Here is a 14,076-nt window from a genome sequence, read left to right on the forward strand (position 1 = left end):
TCCGTCCTATTTACTATTGCTGGACCTGTATAATTCTGATGCCAGAGCTACTTCCGAACAGCTGATTATCACGGGTGCAGGGTGTCAGATCCCCATCAATTAGATAATGATAGCCCATCTGGAGGATAGGCTAGCAATATAAAAGGACTGGACAACCGGTTTAGGTATTGGACTAAAGAAGTGTATCCTAGATTGAGGGAAATTATTTTGTTATATATGTACACTTTTACTGGGGGAAGCATAATCTGATTGCAGAGACCCTGAGCAAAACACTGGGTCACTTACTTAAAATGACCCAGCCATTTTGCTAAAATCAGTATTGAGCCGCTCCAGTGGAAGAAGAGCATTAAAGTCTGCTTAAAGGGGTTTTCCAGGACTACAGTTATCATGGAAACAGATGTGGATCAGCTGTGCCACTGAATAGATTTGACCTGGGGCTACTCTTAAGGGTTTCATCTGAGGCCCCTGAGGAGCCAACACGCGTCAGGGTTTTGAACCACACTGGTTGGTATACTATATTACTATCAGTACGTCTTGGCATGTATGTTATTTCTGGCACTTGGCACTTTAAATTGTGATTCAAATTGATCTGATGTTCATGCTTTCCTATGTATCCAATGCTCTCCATTGGGAGTTTAGGACATATACCACATAACGTGGATTCCACAGTCATTTTCCTAATTCCAATGACAATATAAGAATGCAATGAATATCAGTCACCAAGGAGTCTACATGTTTGATATGTGATCAATTGTTTGAGGTTCTTGTATTTCCTGTGTATATATGCTGCTACTATTATCTTTTATTTATGTATTGTCTTGTACTGTATGTATTAAATAAAGAATTTCTTTGATTTATTGTATGCAGTGATTTGTGATTTGGTGTGGTAGTGTTTGTTCGTCAGGCACGGCATTCATACTCTGGTAGAGCTGTCTCTATTAATTTCTGTCTGTCGTAGACTTTTATAGAGCTTCAATGCAAGTCCATTTTTCCAGACTAGAGTTGAGCGAACACCTGGATGTTCGGGTTCGAGAAGTTCGGCCGAACTTCCCGGAAATGTTCGGGTTCGGGATCCGAACTTGACCCGAACTTCGCCCCGAACCCGAACCCCATTGAAGTCAATGGGGACCCGAACTTTTCGGCACTAAAAAGGCTGTAAAACAGCCCAGGAAAGGGCTAGAGGGCTGCAAAAGGCACCAAAATGTAGGTAAATCCCCTGCAAACAAATGTGGATGGGGAAATTAATAAAAATAAAAATAAAATAAATAAAAATTAACCAATATCAATTGGAGAGAGGTCCCATAGCAGAGAATCAGGCTTCATGTCATAGCAGAGAATCAGGCTTTATGTCACCCACCACTGGAACAGGCCATTGTCAGATATTTTTAGGCCCCGGCACCCAGACAGAGGAGAGAGGTCCCATAGCAGAGATTCAGGCTTCATGTCATAGCAGAGAATCAGGCTTCACGTCACCCAACACTGGAACAGGCCACTGTCAGATATGTTTAGGCCCCGGCACCCAGACAGAGGAGAGAGGTCCCATAGCAGAGAATCAGGCTTCATGTCATAGCAGAGAATCATGCTTCATGTCATCCAACACTGGAACAGGCCACTGTCAGATATGTTTAGGCCCCGGCACCCAAACAGAGGAGAGAGGTCCCACAGCAGAGAATCAGGCTTCATGTCATAGCAGAGAATCATGCTTCATGTCACCCAACACTGGAACAGGCAACTTTCAGATATTTTTAGGCCCCGGCACCCAGACAGAGGAGAGAGGTCCCATAGCAGAGAATCAGGCTTCATGTCATAGCAGAGAATCATGCTTCATGTCACCCAACACTGGAACAGGTCACTGTCAGATTTGTTTAGGCCCCGGCACCCAGACAGAGGAGAGAGGTCCCATAGCAGAGAATCAGGCTTCATGTCATAGCAGAGAATCATGCTTTATGTCACCCAACACTGGAACAGGCCACTGTCAGATATTTTTAGGCCCCGGCACCCAGACAGAGGAGAGAGGTCCCATTGCAGAGAATCAGGCTTCATGTCACCCACCACTGTAACAGGCCACTGTCAGATATTTAGGCCCCGTCACCCAGACAGAGGAGGGAGGTCCCATTGCAGAGAATCAGGCTTTATGTCACCCACCGCTGGAACAGGCCACTGTCAGATATTTAGGCCCCGGCACCCAGACAGAGGAGAATGGTCCCATTGCAGAGAATCAGGCTTCATGTCACCCACCACTGGAACAGGCCACTGTCAGATATTTAGGCCCCAGCACCCAGACGGAGGAGAGGTTCATTCAACTTTGGGTTGCCCCGCAATATAATGGTAAAATTAAAAAAAGAGGATTGAATGAAGTGCCCTGGAGTACAAGAATATATTGTTACGGGGATGTAGTTATAAATGTCTAATCTGCACAAGGGATGGACAGGTCCTGTGGGATCTATGCCTGGTTCATTTTTATGAAAGTCAGCTTGTCCACATTGGCTGTAGATAGGCGGCTGCGTTTGTCTGTAATGACGCCCCCTGTCGTGCTGAATACACGTTCAGACAAAACGCTGGCCGCTGGGCAGGCCAGCACCTCCAAGGCATAAAAGGCTAGCTCTGGCCACGTGGACAATTTGGAGACCCAGAAGTTGAATGGGGCCGAACCATCAGTCAGTACGTGGAGGGTGTTCACACGTACTGTTCCACCATGTTAGTAAAATGCTGCCTCCTGCTAACACGTTCCTTATCAGGTGGTGGTGCAGTTAGCTGTGGCGTGGTGACAAAACTTTTACACATCTCTGCCATGCTAACCCTGCCCTCAGAGGAGCTGGCCGTGACACAGCTGCGTTGGCGACCTCTTGCTCCTCCTCTGCCTTCGCCTTGGGCTTCCACTTGTTCCCCTGTGACATTTGGGAATGCTCTCAGTAGCGCGTCTACAAACGCGCGCTTGTACTCGCGCATCTTCCTATCGCGCTCCAGTGCAGGAAGCAAGGTGAGCACATTGTCTTTGTACCGGGGATCCAGCAGGGTGGCAACCCAGTAGTCCGCACACGTTAAAATGTGGGCAACTCTGCTGTCGTTGCGCAGGCACTGCAGCATGTAGTCGCTCATGTGTGCCAGGCTGCCCAGAGGTAAGGACAAGCTGTCCTCTGCGGAAGGCGTATCGTCATCGTCCTGCGTTTCCCCCCAGCCACGCACCAGTGATGGGCCTGAGCTGCGTTGGGTGCCACCCAGCTGTGAACATGCTTCATCCTCATCCTCCTCCACCTCCTCCTCATCCTCGTCCTCCTCGTCCTCCAGTAGTGGGCCCTGTCTGGCCACATTTGTACCTGGCCTCTGCTGTTGCAAAAAAACTCCCTCTGAATCACTTCTAAGAGACTGGCCTGAAAGTACTAAAAATGACCCCTCTTCCTCCTCCTCCTCCTCCTGGGCCACCTCCTCTTCCATCATCGCCCTAAGTGTTTACTCAAGGAGACATAGAAGTGGTATTGTAATGCTGATAACGGCGTCATCGCCACTAGCCATGTTGGTGGAGTACTCGAAACAGCGCAACAGGGCACACAGGTCTCGCATGGAGGCCCAGTCATTGGTGGTGAAGTGGTGCTGTTCTGCAGTGCGACTGACCCGTGCATGCTGCAGCTGAAACTCCACTATGGCCTGCTGCTGCTCGCACAGTCTGTCCAGCATGTGCAAGGTGGAGTTCCACCTGGTGGGCACGTCGCATATGAGGCGGTGAGCGGGAAGGTCGAAGTTACGCTGTAGCGCAGACAGGCGAGCAGCGGCAGGATGTGAACGCCGGAAGCGCGCACAGACGGACCGCACTTTATGCAGCAGCTCTGACATGTCGGGGTAGTTGTGAATGAACTTCTGCACCACCAAATTCAGCACATGCGCCAGGCAAGGGATGTGCGTCAAACCGGCTAGTCCCAGAGCTGCAACGAGATTTCGCCCATTATCGCACACCACCAGGCCTGGCTTGAGGCTCACCGGCAGCAACCACTCGTCGGTCTGTTGTTCAATACCCCGCCACAACTCCTGCGCGGTGTGAGGCCTGTCCCCCAAACATATGAGTTTCATGAGAAATATTCCTGCTGAAGGAGTTTGGTGTTGGACTGTTGATAGGTTACGATTGTCCAAAAGCCTTGGTACCATGAAAGGTAATCCTAGGAGGAAAGGGTGAACCCTACACTGTTCAAACTGATTTAGGATGGGGTGTTGTTGGAGGAAAACAGCAGATCGCAAACTCAAGACAGGTGACAGGATTGTGTCATTGAATATCTGTCGAAGAGTTAGCAACTGTAAGTCAAGCAAAAGATCCTTGAATCCGACGTTGCAGAGTTAAGTTCTAAAGAAAAGAGTGTATTCCAAGAAGACATAAAGTTCGTACACACTCTAGAAGAAAGTATTCAGCAGAATCAACAAGGTCATCTTGAAATGACCTTACCTTTTAGAGAATGACCTCGTCTGCCAAATAACAGAAATCTTGCCCTAGCAAGATTGAAATGTTTGAAGAAAAGGATGGGAAAATATCCCAAACTCAAGAATGATCATTTGAAATTCATGGAAGGCATCCTCGAAGAAGGACATGCAAAGAAAGTTAATAATCAGCCTAAAGAAGGAGAAGTGTGGTACTGTACATCCCGCATCAAGGTGTTTACCACTCAAAGAAACCAGAAAAGATTAGAGTGGTGTTTGATTGCTCAGCAAAGTACAATGGTGTTGCATTGAACGATCATTTACTAAAAGGACCCGATCTTACAAACACTCTGCCTGGAGTACTCTGTAGATTCAGAAAGTATCCCGTAGCGGTCATGTGTGACGTTGAAAAGATGTTCTACCAGTTTCATGTGAAGAATGAAGATAGAGACTTCCTGAGGTTCCTATGGTGGGAGGACAGAGATACAGATACAGAGCCAGCAGAATACAGAATGAAAGTACACTTGTTTGGAGCAGCATCGTCTCCAGGTTGCGCCAATTATGGTATGAAGTACTTGGCCATTCAGAATGAAAAGGATTGCCCATCAGCAGCAATTTTTCTGAAGAAAAACTTTTATGTAGATGATGGTCTTATAAGTCTTGAGTCCACAGAATCTGCAATGAAACTAGTGAAAGAAAGCCAAGAGTTATGCGAAGAGGAAACCTGCACCTTCACAAATTTATCTCAAACAACAGAGAGGTACTGGAATCCATCAGTGACTCTGAACATGCATCAACAATGAAGAATGTAGATCTCGATTATGATCATATTCCAGCTCTGAGTGTACCGTATTTTTCGCCCTATAAGACGCACCGGCCCATAAGACGCACATCATGTTTTGGATGTCATATACAGGTTTTACAGAAGGAAAATAAGAAAAAAAATGTTTTTTATTAGACCTCAGGTCAGACCAACAATCAGATTTCCAAGGTTAATCAGACCTCAGCTCACAGCCCCAATCAGACCCCCAATGTTAATAAGACCCCAATAAGACCTCAGATCAGGCCCCAATGTGAATGCCCCCAATCAGTTCTCAGATTACAGCCCCATGCCTCTCATATCAGTCCCCACTGCCTCTCGTATCAGCCCCCATTACCTCTCATATCAGCCCCCATGCCTCTAATAGTGGTAGGACATATGGTTTCTCATTTGGTGCCTCCGAGCACCTGATTTAGTGCCGCAGAGCACTTGTTATTGCCTACCATATCTATGCTTTTATCTTAACTTTAATAATTTAATTTATTTTCATTTTGAGGGATATCTTTTCCATCCACACGTCCGCAAAATGGGTCTGCATCCGTTCCGCAATTTTGCGGAATGGGTGCAGACCCATTCATTTTTAATGGGGCCGGAATGTGTTGTCCGCATCCGCATTTGCGGATCCACATCCGCATTTGCGGATCCTCACTTCCGCATCCGTGCTTCCGTTTCCGCAAAAAAATAGAACATGTCCAATTCTTGTCCGCAATTGCAGACAAGATTAGGCATTTTCTATTATAGTGCCGTCGATGTGCGGTCCACAAATTGCGGAATGCACATTGCCGGTGTCCATGTTTTGCGGATCCGCAAAACACTTACGGACGTGTGAATGGACCCTCATAGTAAAATTATTAAAGATTACGTTTTATCTTCATGTATATTCTAATGGATTGCCTTCCTTGCACAATTTTATAATATACTTTCTATGTTGGAAAGTATATTATAGTGCATTTGTATTGTGCAGCAGTTGTGTGCGGTTCTGCTGCGATAATGCAGGTATATAGAGGGACAAGCGTTATTGGAACAAATAATTTCTACTGGTGTGATATACCAGTCGCCCCCCAAAAAAACAGATTGAAGCTGGGTGTTATATACCGATATACTTTCTTTATAGTGCATTTGGGTACTGTATAGTGCATTTGCGCATGCGCGTACGCGAAAACTATATTGCCGATATTCCGCATTTAAAAAAATAATTAATGGAGATCGCAAATTCGAATAATACATCTGGTATGTCACTGTCCATGTTGTGGGACTATTTGTGCACTAGTAATTATTTCTTGGCTGCAAATATGAGCTGAAGGTTTTTCAGGTTCGCCTGCCATTAAAATGAATGGGACCCGCCGTGAACTTGTGGTTCGCAAACATTTGATCGTGTTAGCGCGATCGCGTTCGCGAACTGTCCCGGCAGATGTTCGTCCATCACTACTAATGAGCGCTTCCATAATGGAAATGCTCATTAGCATTCGCCTCAGACAGAAGTTAGGATGGGATGAACCCATACCTTAAAATTTGAGGCCAAGGTGGATAAGAGACTTGCAAAACTTGAGAGAAGTTCGGGTACCCAGATGTTTTGTACCTCATGATTTCGGAAAGTACAAGAAAATAGAACTTCATCACTTTTCAGATGCCAGTAGTTATGGTTATGGTCAGTGCTCCTACATCAGAGTGATAGGAGAAGAAAAGAGGCCAGAGTCGCACCTACCAGTTTACAGACAATACCAAGACTTGAACTGACAGCAGCTGTTGTTTCAGCATCAGTAAGCAAGTTTCTGAAAGAAGAATTGGAATTAAAAATAAATGAAGAATATTTTTGGACAGACTCACAAGTTGTCCTAGGATACATAAACAACAAAGCCCAAAGAATCCATATCTTTGTCGCTAACAGAGTTCAGAAAATTCGGGAAATAACAAATCCAGAACATTGGCATTACATTGACACAAAGCATAACCCAGCAGACCATGCTTTAAGAGGCCTGAATGTAACAGAATTGAAAAATTCTATTTGGTTCACAGGTCCAGAATTTCTTTGGGAAAAGGAAATCACGCCCAGTAAAGGTTACACAGAATTGTCTATGGGTGATCCGGAAGTAAAAGTTTTACAAACATTGAGCACTGCTGCCAAGTGTCTAGATGACATACTTGAAAGACTAGCCAGATGTTTAAAATAGAATACAGTCATAAACGTAGTAGCTCGAATTCAACGTTTGGCAAAGGGAATCAGAAAGAAGGAATTGCTGAATGTAGAAGAAAGAATGAAAGCTGAAGAAACAGTCATAAGACTCATTCAACAGAGATTCTACAGTGAACAGTTGAAGAGACTTAGTCAAGAACCTAAAAGGCTTCCCAACAACCACCCATTGTACAAGCTTAATCTTGTTCTGTAGGATGGTATACTCAGGGTGGGTGGGATACTGGAAAATGCATCTATACCTAGCAGAGTGAAGCATCCAGCAATTCTACCCAAAAACTCTATCTTCGCAAGATTGATTATTGATCTCTACCACAACAAATCCTTGCATCAAGGAAAAGTTTTACCCAAAGCTGTTTGAGAGAAGGTGGTTACTGGATTCTAAAAGGAAGCAAAATTATAGCAAAGTATATAAGTAAATGTGTAGTCTGCAGAAAGGCACGTAGACCTACCGAAGAACAAAGAATGGCAGATTTACCGGCAGATCATGTAAACCCATCACCACCATTTCTTTATAGCGGAATTGATTGTTTTGGTCCATTCATCACCAAACAAAACCGCAAGGAGTACAAGCGATATGGACTAATATTTACATGTCTAAGCTCCAGAGCAATTCACCTGGAAATGTTAGAAGATATGTCAACTGGCGCATTCATCAACGCCTTCAGATATTTCATAGCCATTAGAGGTACCGTCAGAGAGCTTAGATCTGACCAGGATCTAATTTTGTCGGAGCAAAAAATGAAATGGAGAAAGCTCTAAAGGAGATTGATAAAGAAAAAGTAACTGAGTATTTGTTAGAGAAACAGTGTGATTTTCATATGAATGCTCCGCATGCAAGCCATATAGGAGGAGTTTGGGAAAGACAAAACAGAACTGTGAGAAATGTGTTAAGTTCAGTGTTGAAAAAAAAAAAAGCCGGAAGAATGGATGATGCTTCACTTAGGAACTTATTCTATGAAATAATGTCTATTGTTAACAGTCGTCCACTTACAGTTGATAACATCAACGATCCAACAAGTTTGGACCCTTTAACTCCCAACCATCTACTTCACCTTAAGTCTGATTACATACAGCCACCACCTGGCAAGTTCACCAAAGAGGATTTATATGCCAAAATGAGATGGCGAAGAGTTTAATATCTATCAGAACAGTTTTGGAATAGATGAAGGAAAGAGTACTTAGCTAATCTGATGCTAAGAAGTGGCAAACACCCAGAAGAAATGTCCAAGTTGGTGACATAGTGTTAGCAAAAGAAGAAGATTTACCTAGAAGTCGATGGAAATTGGCCAAGGTTCTAGAAGTGCAAAATGATGAAGCCAAATTAGTAAGAAGAGTGTTGTTACAAATAGGAGACTCAAAACTTGACAAAAAAGAAAAACGGCTCACTACTCAACTCAAGTTGGAACGTCCTATACAGAAGTTAGTTGTTCTACTTGAGAGTGATAAAAGACACTTGGAAGTTGAGAACATGATGGAAAATTCCTCAAATTCATGTTTAAGTTCTACCACTGAGAACAAAAAATTATAGGTAATTTTGGTGGGAGTGTAGCTGGCCAGTTAAGACATGTCTTAGTTTGCTAATATGGCTTATACAGTCCTGATCAAAAGTTTAAGACCACTTGAAAAATGGCAAAAAATCATATTTAGCATGGCTGGATCTTAACAAGGTTCCAAGTAGAGCTTCAACAAGAACAAATGGGAGTGAGACAAAACATTTTTTGAGCATTCAATTTAATGAAAACAACGAATAAACGGAAACAAGCTGTTTTTCAGCTGATCAAAAGTTTAGGACCACACCTCCAAAAAAAATTAAACCCCCAAAATAGAAATCCAACTTCCAAACATGAACTCAGTAATGAGTAGCTCCGCCGTTATTGTTTATCACTTTAAAATTTTGTTTCGGCATGCTTGATGCAAGCGTTTCCATGAGGTGAGTGGGAACATTTCTCCAAGTGGTGAAGACGGCCACACGAAGGCCATCTACTGTCTGGAACTGTTGTCCATTTTTGTAAACTTCCCTTGCCATCCACCCCCAAAGGTTCTCAATTGGATTTAGATAAGGGGAACACGCAGGATGGGCCAAAAGAGTGATGTTATTCTCCTGGAAGAAGTCCCTTGTCCTGCGGGCATTGTGTACTGTAGCGTTGTCCTGTTGAAAAATCCAGTCGTTACCTCACAGACGAGGGCCCTCAGTCATGAGGAATGCTCTCTGCAACATCTGGACATAGCCAGCGGCCGTTTGACGCCCCTGCACTTCCTGAAGCTCCATTGTTCCACTGAAGGAAAAAGCACCCCAGACCATTATGGCGCCCCCTCCACTGTGGCGCGTAGAAAACATCTCAGGTGATATTTGCTTGTCATGCCAGTAACGTTGGAAACCATCAGGACCATCAAGGTTACATTTTTTCTCATCAGAGAATAAAACTTTCTTCCACCTTTGAATGTTCCATGTTTGGTGCTCTCTTGCAAAGTCTAAACGAGCAGTTCTGTGGCGTTCAAGGAGACGAGGTCTTTGAAGACTTTTTTGTTTTTTAAGCCCTTCAGTCTCAGATGCCATCTGATGGTTATGGGGCTGCAGTCAGCACTAGTTAGGGCCTTAATTTGGGTTCAGGATCATCCAGTGTCTTGACGGACAGCCAATTGGATCCTCCGGCTCAGTGCTGATGAAATTTTTTTGGGTCTTCCACTTGAATTTTTTGTTCCATAACCCTCAGGATCATTTAAGAAATTCGAAATGACTGTCTTACTGCGTCTTACCTCAGCAGCGATGGCGCGCTGTGAGAGACCCTGCTTATGCAGTTCAACAACCCGACAACGTTCAAAAAGGGAGAGTTTTCTTGCCTTTGCCATCACAACGTGTGACTACCTGACAGAAAATGACAATGAATCCACATCTTTGCACAGATTTGGCCTTTTAAAGGCATGTGGTCCTATATCATGGTGTTGTGGGTACGGTGTACCTTATATATTGAAAGACATAATAATGAGAGAACAGATGTTATATCATTGGCGCAGGATTATAGGTGCCCTACTGTCCCATATATCCCTTCCACCTGGTGTTTTCTGTATAACCAACTAAGTGTTGATACCGGTGTGGTGGAGAATCTGCCAAACAAATCCATATTTGAATTATCATATTCTGCGAAGTTACCGTCCGGCATCTGAGACGTCTATCAGTGTGAAGTGTCTGCGCGTCGTCCGGTTACCTGGTGACGGATGACGCTCTGACACAACTTCCGGCAGCCTGTGTGACTGTGCGACGCAGCTTCCGGTGGAGTGGAGCACATGCTGACGGCGTGCGTTCCACATGCGTTCCACCGGGAGTGGGCGGAACAATAGGGCGGAAACAGCTGGAGGCGCTGAATTTAAAAGGAGACACAGCAGTGTATGCTGCGTCTCCACACTACTGGCATCCTGTGGTGAGGCAAGGCGAGGATATTATTGGGGACACTTCCCTATACCCCGGAGGACGTGTACCACTGACCGTCTACACCGCTTTGTATCTACAAAGAAAGGAACTCTCTGCTGAAGCAGTAAGTTAGAAACATATACTTTATGAATGCTATATGGATACGTATAGAATTGAAGCACATTTAGTGATTGTGATTTTTTGCACATTTACTTTATTTTTTAGAAACCCTCTGACTTCAGTAAGCCCCTGATGAGTTTCATCGTTATTGAAACGAAACATGGCATGTTGGGTAGTATACTGAGGGAATTACAGGGAATAGGCCCCATCTAGGGACAGGTTCCGTATGGGGTCGCCCCTGTCGGGGCGGGTACTCCGTGAAGCAGGTCTATGAGTATAGCCCCTAACCATCCATATAGGGAGGGCTCTAGACCAGGGCATTATAGGAGAATATAATTGCCATATCATCTGAAGCAACTTGGCCAGATTGTCATATTATATCATCTGAAGCATCTTGGCCACCTGTGCCCACACCACACAAGAGTACTACGTCATCCACCACCGAGTGAGTCATACGTCTACAGGACGGGGTAAGATCCATCCATTATCTTACATCTTATAGACGAAACGGGATGGTGGTAATATATGTGTATATATGTGTGTATGTATTACGTCTATGTCCCACTACAACCACCAATGTTTTTAGTGATATTAGAGTAAAAGTTATATTTTAAAATATACTCAGTCCACATGTGGTAAATACAACTGCGTCTTACCTCAGCAGCGATGGCGCGCTGTGAGAGACCCTGCTTATGCAGTTCAACAACCCGACCACGTTCAAAAAGGGAGAGTTTTCTTGCCTTTGCCATCACAACGTGTGACTACCTGACAGAAAATGACAATGAATCCACATCTTTGCACAGATTTGGCCTTTTAAAGGCATGTGGTCCTAAAATTTGGATCAGCTGAAAAACAGCCTGTTTCAGTTTAATCGTTATTTTCAATTAATTGAATGCTCCAAAAATGTTTTGTCTCACTCTCATTTCTTCTTGTTGCATGATGAAGCTCTACTTGGAACCTTGTTAAGATCCGACAATGTAAAATAAGATTTTTTGCAATTTTTCAAGTGGTCTTAAACTTTTGATCAGGAGTTCAGGACTGTATGTGTATACAGCTAAACCTGCCAATAACCTTAATATTTATATGTTAAAGACAAAAGCAGAGTTATTTAGGGTCCATTCACATGTCCGTATGTGTTTTGCGGATACGAAAAAACACGGACACCGGCAATGTGCGTTCCGCATTTTGCGGATCGCACATCACCAACACTCTCATAGAAAATGCCTTTTCTTGTCCGCAATTGCGGACAAGAATAGGACATATTCTATTTTTTTGTGGAATGGAAGTGCGGACCTGCAAATGGGGATGCGGACAGCAAATTCCGGCCCCAGTGAAAATGAATGGGTCCGCACCTGGAACCGAGCGGAACGGATGCGGGCTCATTTTGCGGACGTGTGAATGGACCCTTACTGTGACTTTATATTTTGAATGTCAACGTGGAGACAGGACAGCACTACTAATTGATCAATTTCAGTCCAAAAAATAGCGGTGGTGCTCACAGTGTCAGGCCCCGACCTGAGGGCCCCCTTGGTAACCAGAGAAGATATGAAAAACCGCAGCACTCCCAGTCTTGAATCCAATCTTGTGTTTATTAACACCGAAAAAGATAGCAAAGTTTCGACACCAAGGTCTTTTTCAAGCTATAGCTATCATTTTGGGAATGTCATTTTTTTTTTTTAGGACGTTAGAAGGCTTAGAAGTTTAGAAGCAATTCTTAAAATTTTTAAGAAAATTGCCAAAACCCACTTTTTAAGGACCAGTTCAGGTCTGAAGTCACTTTTCTAGGGCCTACATAGTGGATACCCGTATAAATGACCCCATTGTAGAAACTAAACCCCTCAAGTTACTTAAAACCGATTTTACTAACTTTGTTAACCCTTTAGGCGTTCCACAAGAATTAAAGGAAAATGGAGATCAAATAAAAAAAATTCACTTTTTTGGCAGATTTTCCATTTTATTCCAATTTTTTCTTTAACACATCGATGGTTAACAGCCAAACAAAACTTAATATTTATTACCCAGATTCTGCGGTTTACAGAAACACCCCATATGTGGTCATAAAATGCTGTTTGGGCACACGGCAGGGCGCAGAGGAAAAGGAGCGCCTAATGGTTTTTAGATGCCATGTCCCATTTGAAGCCCCCCTGATGCACCCTTACAGTAGAAACTCCCTAGAAGTGACCCCATTTTGGAAACTAGGGGATAAGGTTCCAGTTATATTGGTACTATTTTTGGGTACATATGATTTTTTGATCATTCATTATAACACTTTATGGGACAAGGTGACCAAAAAATTTGTTGTTTTAGCACAGTTTTTATTTATTTTTACAGCGTTCACCTGAGGGGTTCGGTCAAGTGACATTTTTATAGAGCAGATCGTTACGGATGTGGCAATACCTAATATGTATACTTTTTCTTATTTCTTCAAGTTTTACACAATAATGTGTCCATGTTCTGAGAGCTGTAGTTTTTTTAAGTTTTTTTAGCGATTTTCTTATGTAGGGGCTCATTTTTTCTGGGATGAGGTGACGGTTTTATTGGTACAATTTTGTGGGACATACGCCTTTTTGATCACTTGGTGTTGCACTTTTTGTGATGTAAGGTGACAAAAATGTTTTTTTTTTTTTTTTCACGGTGTTCACCCGAGGGGTAAGGTCATGTGATATTATACCTAATATGTATACTTTTTTTTTTATTTCACTTTAACACAATAATAGCATTTTTGAAACAATAATGTGTCCATGTTCTGAGAGCTGTAGTTTTTTTAAGTTTTTTGAGAGATTTTCTTATGTATGGGCTCATTTTTTGCAGGATGAGGTGATAATTTTATTGGTACCATTTTGTGGGACATACGCCTTTTTGATCACTTGGTGTTGCACTTTTTGTGATGTAAGGTGACAAAAATGGCTTTTTTTGACACAGTTTTTATTTTTTATTTTTTACGGTGTTTCCCTGAGGGGTTAGGTCATGTGATATTGTTATAGAGCTGGTTGTTACGGAGGTGGCGATACCTAATATGTATACTTTTTTTATTTATTTCACTTTAACACAATAATAGCATTTTTGAAACAAAAGAAATTATGTTTTAGTGTCTCCATGTTCTGAGAGCTATAGTTTTTTTTTTTTTTT

General features: G+C 43.2%; 1 protein-coding gene across 1 annotated transcript in view; it reads left to right on the forward strand.

Annotated features, from left to right (window-relative positions):
• Window positions 1-14,076, forward strand: part of LOC120988998 (M1-specific T cell receptor alpha chain-like) — a 377,020-nt gene that overhangs the window by 1,508 nt on the left and 361,436 nt on the right. The gene's annotated exons all lie outside the window — the stretch shown is intronic.

This window comes from Bufo bufo, chromosome 2 (genome assembly GCF_905171765.1).
Source record: "Bufo bufo chromosome 2, aBufBuf1.1, whole genome shotgun sequence".
Lineage (NCBI taxonomy): Eukaryota > Metazoa > Chordata > Amphibia > Anura > Bufonidae > Bufo > Bufo bufo.